The sequence below is a fragment of the Mytilus californianus genome, unplaced genomic scaffold (genome assembly GCF_021869535.1).
Source record: "Mytilus californianus isolate M0D057914Y unplaced genomic scaffold, xbMytCali1.0.p SCAF_2, whole genome shotgun sequence".
NCBI classification, from domain to species: domain Eukaryota; kingdom Metazoa; phylum Mollusca; class Bivalvia; order Mytilida; family Mytilidae; genus Mytilus; species Mytilus californianus.
In genome coordinates, this window is record NW_026262668.1 from 100,809,968 (window position 1) to 100,819,356 (window position 9,389).

The 9,389-nt window shown below is 36.5% G+C and overlaps 1 long non-coding RNA gene across 9 annotated transcripts; it reads left to right on the plus strand.

Moving 5' to 3' along the window:
* Positions 1-2,845: 2,845 nt before the first annotated feature.
* On the plus strand, positions 2,846-7,785 carry LOC127730594 (uncharacterized). Of its 9 annotated transcripts, none has more exons than XR_007995179.1 (6): positions 2,846-2,907; positions 3,614-3,828; positions 5,058-5,234; positions 5,767-6,260; positions 6,612-6,775; positions 7,485-7,747. It is a non-coding gene; the product is annotated as an uncharacterized LOC127730594 (long non-coding RNA). The 9 variants fall into 9 exon arrangements; XR_007995184.1 differs by lacking the exon at positions 2,846-2,907 and adding an exon at positions 3,028-3,235 and having other exon boundaries at positions 3,767-3,828; XR_007995186.1 differs by lacking the exons at positions 2,846-2,907; positions 6,612-6,775; positions 7,485-7,747 and adding exons at positions 7,322-7,416; positions 7,771-7,785 and having other exon boundaries at positions 3,455-3,828.
* Positions 7,786-9,389: the final 1,604 nt, after the last annotated feature.

Consider the following 9,389-nt stretch of genomic DNA (forward strand, 5'->3'; position numbering starts at 1 on the left):
GAACTACAAATGAGGACAACAGAAGCCAAGTGTTGGCAATAGCTCACAGCAGCCTTTGGCTAGGGTGAGCTAAACAGTGAAAAGATTTCCTCTTACAGTTTAAAGACACTTATTACGTGTAGTCTATACATTTAAGAATATATTTTCTGTTTTGAATTTTCTTTGGAATAAGGTATTTTTGTTATTCTGCTTTTCACTTTTTTTTTTTAATTGTTGTTCACTTGGAAGTATGCTGTTTTGGATATTTGCAAAACGATCAAGTTTTTAAGAGTTTTTCGCTGTTAAAGTCAATGTAACATTATCTAAAATTGAGAATGGAAATAAGGAATGTGTCAAAGAGACAACAACCCGACCAGAGGACAGAAAACAGCCGAAGGCCACCAATGGGTCTTCAACATAACGAGAAAATCCTGCACCCGGAGGTGGTCTTCAGCTGGCCCCTAAACAAAATGTGTACTAGTATCAGTGAAAATGGATGTCACACTAAACTCCAAAACATATAAATGAACTAGAATTAAAAAAACATACAAGAATAACAAAGGCAAGAGGCTCCCGACCATATAAAATTAAATGTGTTATATATCAACTCAGTTTAATTCTTTATCTACATACTTCTAAGTCTTGTTTAAATCAACTACAGCACAGAAATGCAATGGAACCAAAGGTCTTACTTCATATTCATTCAGTTGAACAGTTGGCGTGAAGCACGCAATGCGACAGAATCAAACCTGCACCCCTCTCTATGTTGTAAATTGTACAGTATGATTCGATTAATAAATTGGATATTTTCTTGTTAAAACAATTCTATTTACAAATAATGTTTTTGTTGGTTATTAATTAATACTCCATTCTCACTTTTTGCTACTCGATAATCACTTTTTATAACTCGATACTCACGATTTGCTACTTGATACTCACTTTTTGTTATTCGATACTCACTTTTGACAACTCGATACTCACATTTTGCTACTCGACACTCACTTTTGACAACTCGATACTCACTTTTTGCAACTTGATACTCACTTTTAGCTACTCGATACTCACTTTTTATAACTCGATACTCACCTTTTAGTACTCGATACTCACTTTTTGTTACTCGATACTCACTTTTGACAACTCGATACTCACATTTTGCTACTCGATACTCACTTTTGACAACTCGATACTCACTTTTTGCAACTTGATACTCACTTTTTACAACTCGATACTTGCTACTCTACTAAAAGTAAATCTCATCAACTGTAGTATAACTAATTAAATGTGAGTTGTAAGTTGATAGAACTTGGGGGATAAAAAACGAGACACAGAAACAAAAACAAACACCCGAAAGTCGTTATGGATCATTAAGAGAAGAACTTCTCAAACGAGCAATAAAAAGTAAAATCACAAAAATACTGAACTCCGAGGGAAATTCAAAAAGGAAAGTCCCCAATCAAATGGCAAAATCAAAAGTTCAAACACATCAAACGAATGGATGACAACTGTCATATTCCTGACTTAGTACAGGCAAAATGCATCTGTCGAAACAATTATAAACCAAATTATATGCTACATATTCAAATAATTTATCATTTATAACCACAAAGTTTCTCCAAGAAGGTATACCGTAAATTAACTACGTTGTGACATAGTTAAGAACTCGTTGATTATCGTCTGAAGGTTACAACTGGTATACACTTGTATTTGACCTTAATGGCCTGTACAAAGTTAAGTAATGCTGTCTGTAATTAAGTGGCTGGTGGTGCTATAACAGAGACAAAATGCATAACTGAAAACAAATATTTTCGACAGAGAAAACTGACAAATATAAAAGAAATATAAAATTTATTATATAAAAAAATGAAATAATATAGTATTGCCCTTGGGAAATCATCTCAGCTAATTTTGAAAATATTTTAGCTAATTTTGAAAATATTTTTCCGTCGAATTCCCTGAATCCTGAGCTGTTGTAAAGCGTAGTTTGCGCGAACTATTGATGCTTGCGAAACAGTGGTTGACAGGAAATTCGACGTGACCTGTCCTATCAACTGTAGTATTTATCTAATTAAATGTGAGGTGTAAGTTGATAGAACTTGGGGGATAAAAAATTGTCATTTTTAAAAAAGACTGACCAGTGATAAAAAATGCAATGAATGGCCATTGCTCAGATTATATATGAGAAAACAAGTTGCTTTCTTTAAAAAAAGAAAACCAATACATGAACCTGGTCACCAAAAGATTGTTGCTGAATTTTTGTTTGCTTTTGAATTGAAATAATTGACTGTGAATAGAAGGAGATAATGATGAAGTTAAACTACCTTTTTTAAAAATATGTAATAGTGTGTACATTCTTGCACAAGTCAGTTGAAAGCAATGTTGGATAGGTGTGAATAGTAAAGTGTATTTGAATATACATTTAAAAGCTCTACTATTTCATTTATTACTTATGATTGTACATCATTTTTTTATAATCCTATTGCAAATACCAGGCTGAAGCTAGCGAACAATAAGCCAGCGAACAATAAGGCGATATATCTAAAAACCGAAAAAATGAATAAGACAGCAACGGCCGTTAAATGAAAAATATTAAAAAAGGCAGAAATTCCGTCCAAATATTGCAATTTCAACTCTATCATGAAATGGTATTAATCCCATCTATTGATAAAACAAGTCACATCTCTTTTTAGGCTAATATTCAGTACCACAGTAAATCTGCATCTGTCAAGGGAATATTTGTAGGTGTAAGACCACCAATGCACCCACTTCTATTTAGAGCGTATGTAAAAGTAGTCCTTCCCTGTAAAATACAGCACCTTTGATGTCATTGTTTAATTGAACTAAGATACACATTTGCAGATATGAGGATTGGCCTATTCCATGGCTTCTAGAGAAAAATAATGAGGGGTGTCACGGGGTATGACTATATAGGTCTTATAGAGGAGAAACAGTCGCATCTTTTGCGCAAAGTATTGAAGGGCGCTGTGTTCAAAAATCTGAAACTAGAGCTCAAAATTTGAAAAAAAATTGTTACAAACAGGGATTTTGGCCTATTCCATGGCTTCTAGAGAAAAATAATGAGGGGTGTCACGGGGTATGACTATATAGGTCTTGTAGAGGAGAAACAGGCGCATCTTTTGCGCAATATATCGAAGGGCGCTATGTTCAAAAATCTGAAACTAGAGCTCAAAATTTGAAAACAATTGTTAAAAACAGGGGGGTGGCCTATTCCATGGCTTCTAGAGAAAAATAATGAGGGGTGTAACGGGGTATGACTATATAGGTCTTGTAGAGGAGAAACAGGCGCATCTTTTGATCAAGGTATCGAAGGGCGTTATGTTAAAAAATCTGAAACTAGAGCTCAAAATTTGAAAAAAAAATGTTAAAAACGGGGGGGTTGGCCTATTCCATGGCTTCTAGAGAAAAATAATGAGGGGTATCACGGGATATGACCATATAGGTCTTGAAGAGGAGAAAAAGGCACATCTTTTGCGCAAGGTATCGAAGGGCGCTATGTTCAAAAATCTGAAACTAGAGCTCAAAATTTGAAAAAAAATTGTCAAAAACAGGGGGATTGGCCTATTCCATGGCTTCTAGAGAAAAATAATGAGGGGTGTAACGGGGTATGACTATATAGGTCTTGTAGAGGAGAAACAGGCGCATCTTTTGCGCAAGGTATCGAAGGGCGCTATGTTCAAAAATCTGAAACTAGAGCTCAAAATTTGAAAAAAAATTGTTAAAAACAGGGGGGTTGGCCTATTCCATGGCTTCTAGAGAAAAATAATGAGAGGTGTCACGGGGTATGACTATATAGGTCTTGTAGAGGAGAAACAGGCGCATCTTTTGCGCAAGGTATCGAAGGGCGCTATGTTCAAAAATCTGAAACTAGAGCTCAAAATTTGAAAAAAAAATGTTAAAAGTTGGCCTATTCCATGGCTTCTAGAGAAAAATAATGAGGGGTGTCACGGGGTATGACTATATAGGTCTTGTAGAGGAGAAACAGGCGCATTTTTTTAGCAAGGCATTGAAGGGCGCTATGTTCAAAAATCTGAAACTAGAGCTCAAAATTTGAAAAAAATTGTTAAAAACAGGGGGGGTGGCCTATTCCATGGCTTCTAGAGAAAAATAATGAGGGGTGTCACGGGGTATGACTATATAGGTCTTGTAGAGGAGAAACAGGCGCATTTTTTGAGAAAGGTATCGAAGGGCGCTATGTTCAAAAATCTGAAACTAGAGCTCAAAATTTGAAAAAAATTGTTAAAAACAGGGGGGTTGGCCTATTCCATGGCTTCTAGAGAAAAATAATGAGGGGTGTCACGGGGTATGACTATATAGGTCTTGAAGAGGAGAAACAGGCGCATCTTTTGCGCAAGGTATCGAAGGGCGCTATGTTCAAAAATCTGAAACTAGAGCTCAAAATTTGAAAAAAAATTGTTAAAAACAGGGGGGTTGGCCTATTCCATGGCTTCTAGAGAAAAATAATGAGGGGTGTCACGGGGTATGACTATATAGGTCTTGTAGAAGAGAAACAGGCGCATTTTTTGAGCAAGGTATTGAAGGGCGCTATGTTCAAAAATCTGAAACTAGAGCTCAAAATTTGAAAAAAAATTGTTACAAACAGGGGGGTTGGCCTATTCCATGGCTTCTAGAGAAAAATAATGAGGGGTGTCACGGGGTATGACTATATAGGTCTTGAAGAGGAGAAACAGGCGCATCTTTTGCGCAAGGTATCGAAGGGCGCTATGTTCAAAAATCTGAAACTAGAGCTCAAAATTTGAAAAAAAATTGTTAAAAACAGGGGGGTTGGCCTATTCCATGGCTTCTAGAGAAAAATAATGAGGGGTGTCACGGGGTATGACTATATAGGTCTTGAAGAGGAGAAACAGGCGCATCTTTTGCGCAAGGTATCGAAGGGCGCTATGTTCAAAAATCTGAAACTAGAGCTCAAAATTTGAAAAAAAGTTCTTAAAAACAGGGTGGTTGGCCTATTCCATGGCTTCTAGAGAAAAATAATGAGGGGTGTCACGGGGTATGACTATATAGGTCTTGTAGAGAAGAAACAGGCGCATTTTTTGAGCAAGGTATTGAAGGGCGCTATGTTCAAAAATCTGAAACTAGAGCTCAAAATTTGAAAAAAAATTGTTAAAAACAGGGGGGTTGGCCTATTCCATGGCTTCTAGAGAAAAATAATGAGGGGTGTCACGGGGTATGACTATATAGGTCTTGTAGAGGAGAAACAGGCGCATCTTTTGCGCAAGGTATCGAAGGGCGCTATGTTCAAAAATCTGAAACTAGAGCTCAAAATGTGAAAAAAAATTGTTAAAGTCAGGGGGGTTGGCCTATTCCATGGCTTCTAGAGAAAAATAATGAGGGGTGTTACGGGGTATGACTATATAGGTCTTGTAGAGGAGTAACAGGCGCATCTTTTGCGCAAGGTATCAAAGGGCGCTATGTTCAAAAATCTAAAACTAGAGCTCAAAATTTGAAAAAAAAATTGTTAAAAACAGGGGGGTTGGCCTATTCCATGGCTTCTAGAGAAAAATAATGAGGGGTGTCACGGGGTATAACTATATAGGTCTTGAAGAGGAGAAACAGGCGCATCTTTTGCGCAAGGTATCGAAGGGCGCTATGTTCAAAAATCTGAAACTAGAGCTCAAAATTTGAAAAAAAGTTCTTAAAAACAGGGTGGTTGGCCTATTCCATGGCTTCTAGAGAAAAATAATGAGGGGTGTCACGGGGTATGACTATATAGGTCTTGTAGAGGAGAAACAGGCGCATTTTTTGAGCAAGGTATTGAAGGGCGCTATGTTCAAAAATCTGAAACTAGAGCTCAAAATTTGAAAAAAAATTGTTAAAAACAGGGGGGTTGGCCTATTCCATGGCTTCTAGAGAAAAATAATGAGGGGTGTCACGGGGTATGACTATATAGGTCTTGTAGAGGAGAAACAGGCGCATCTTTTGCGCAAGGTATCGAAGGGCGCTATGTTCAAAAATCTGAAACTAGAGCTCAAAATGTGAAAAAAAATTGTTAAAGTCAGGGGGGTTGGCCTATTCCATGGCTTCTAGAGAAAAATAATGAGGGGTGTTACGGGGTATGACTATATAGGTCTTGTAGAGGAGAAACAGGCGCATCTTTTGCGCAAGGTATCAAAGGGCGCTATGTTCAAAAATCTAAAACTAGAGCTCAAAATTTGAAAAAAAAATTGTTAAAAACAGGGGGGTTGGCCTATTCCATGGCTTCTAGAGAAAAATAATGAGGGGTGTCACGGGGTATGACTATAAAGGTCTTGAAGAGGAGAAACAGGCGCATCTTTTGCGCAAGGTATCGAAGGGCGCTATGTTCAAAAATCTGAAACTAGAGCTCAAAATTTGAAAAAAAATGTTAAAAACAGGGGGGTTGGCCTATTCCATGGCTTCTAGAGAAAAATAATGAGGGGTGTCACTAGGTATGACTATATAGGTCTTGTAGAGGAGAAACAGGCGCATTTTTTGCGTAAGATATCGAAGGGCGCTATGTTCAAAAACCTGAAACTAGAGCTCAAAATTTGAAAAAAATTGTAAAAAACAGGGGGGGGGGCTATTCTATGGCTTCTAGAGAAAAATAATGAGGGGTGTCACGGGGTATGACTATATAGGTCTTGTAGAGGAGAAACAGGCGCATCTTTTGCGCAAGGTATCGAAGGGCGCTATGTTAAAAAATCTGAAACTAGAGCTCAAAATTTGAAAAAAAAAATGTTAAAAACAGGAGGGTTGGCCTATTCCATGGCTTCTAGAGAAAAATAATGAGGGGTGTCACGGGGTATGACTAAATTGGTCTTGTAGAGGGGAAACAGGCGCATCTTTTGCGCAAGGTATCGAAGGGTGCTATGTTCAAAAATCTGAAACTAGAGCTCAAAATTTGACAAAAAAAATGTTAAAAACAGGGGGGTTGGCCTATTCCATGGCTTCTAGAGAAAAATAATGAGGGGTATCACGGGGTATGACTATATAGGTCTTGCAGAGGAGAAACAGGCGCATCCTTTGCGCAAAGTATCGAAGGGCGCTGTGTTCAAAAATCTGAAACTAGAGCTCAAAATTTGAAAAAAATTTGTTAAAAACAGGGGGGTTGGCCTATTCCATGGCTTCTAGAGAAAAATAATGAGGGGTTCACGGGGTATGACTAAATTGGTCTTGTAGAGGAGAAACAGGCGCATCTTTTGCGCAAGGTTTCGAAGGGTGCTATGTTAAAAAATTTGAAATTAGAGCTCAAAATTTGACAAAAAAAATGTTAAAAACAGGGGGGTTGGCCTATTCCATGGCTTCTAGAGAAAAATAATGAGGGGTATCACGGGGTATCACTATATAGGTCTTGTAGAGGAGAAACAGGCGCATCTTTTGCGCAAGGTATCGAAGGGCGCTATGTTCAAAAATCTGAAACTAGAGCTCAAAATTTGAAAAAAAGTTCTTAAAAACAGGGGGGTTGGCCTATTCCATGGCTTCTAGAGAAAAATAATGAGGGGTGTCACTAGGTATGACTATATAGGTCTTGTAGAGGAGAAACAGGCGCATCTTTTGCGCAAGGTATCGAAGGGCGCTATGTTCAAAAATTTGAAACTAGAGCTCAAAATTTGAAAAAAAATTGTTAAAAACAGGGGGGTTGGCCTATTCCATGGCTTCTAGAGAAAAATAATGAGGGGTGTCATGGGGTATGACTATATAGGTCTTGTAGAGGAGAGACAGGCGCATCTTTTGCGCAAGGTATCGAAGGGCGCTATGTTCAAAAATTTGAAACTAGAGCTCAAAATTTGAAAAAAGTTTGTTAAAAACAGGGGGGTTGGCCTATTCCATGGCTTCTAGAGAAAAGTAATGAGGGGTGTCACGGGGTATGACTATATAGGTCTTGAAGAGGAGAAACAGGCGCATCTTTTGTGTACAAGCTTTAGTAACCATGCAACCTCAAGTTTCCAAAATATTCTATAGAAATCCCAAATAAAACAATAATGATTCTTTGAAATACCCAAGATACATGTATATGTTTATGACCCAGAAATGTTTTACTGCAATAAAATGATGGATTAATTACCTACAACTGTCAAATTCAAGGGAATATTTTTTCGACCTATTTTTGTATGCAACCGGATGTGACGTGCCATGATTTGGTGGTATTACACCTGAAGAAGACATTTTTATTCAATAAACTGAAAGGGATTTTTTCCTTTGTAATACTGTTTTTTTCAAGCATTCCTGCCATGTTTTGTCATAATCAGTTCAATAGTTTGAGAATAATCTAGTATAATGTACGACGACATCTTCAGCGATTCGTGCAAAATTTCTTCGAAAAATCCAAACCAAGCCACATCATGATAGAATATAGTGTGGACCAATAATGATTAAATATTTATCTCATCTTCCTAAAAACAGTTGAATATGATACAAAAGATGACTTTAGGATGATAAATACCACTAATGGACCCCTTTGTTTTCTTTATAAGGTCTCTTTTGGTCCATTTATACATGTCATTTCCTCAAAATTTCAACTTTTCAGGCCAATAAATAAAAATAATGAAGTAACTTTCACTCATTTATGATAGAAATGTTATAATAAATTACATTGAGTAATTGAAGTATTCAAGCAGAATGAACAATCCATATAAAAGTTTACTGGAGGTTTTAATAAGCCCTTACGTAAAACTAAAATTTACGCTGCGTTCCAGAGAGGGACATAAAAAGCTTCTCTATTAGTGAATAATTTGTTGTTACTGCTTGAAAAAATTATCACATTTACTTATAACTATATATTTATTAAAATATTTCTGAGAGAAAACTTTCTATTATAGCAGAATATAAGAAAAAAGGATAAAAAGCTCCCAAAAACACCGTGAAGTATGGCTTGTTCTGTTAACTAATATTCATGGTAGAGTCCTATTTCAAGGAAATGTTCTCATAAAATGTGTTTTGGAGACTCAATCCACTCAGAATATTTCATTGTTTGTAATATTTCATTTGAACAGCAAGAAATTTTAACACATGAGAGTACTCACAAGATCAAAGGTGCATGTACAGCACCCCATATTAGGTGTTATACCACCATTGATTTTCCCCTATTAGTCTTTTTAAATTTGCACTTTTCAAAAAATTGTGCAGAATTTATCTTTGTTTCAAATTAAAAAATACTTTGCATGAGTAAAGTTTTATCCTGTCCAGTACTATAGAAAAAAATTCACATAAAATGTCATTGCATATAAGAAAATAACCATAACTGTCAGTTAACCAATCAAATTTCCCTCCTTATATAACCTGTGTACAAGCTTTAGTAACCATGTAACCTCAAGTTTCCAAAATATTCTACAGAAACCCCAAATAATAAAAAAAGGATGCTTTGAAATACTCAAGATACATTTATATGTTTTTGACCCAGAAATGTTTTACTGCAA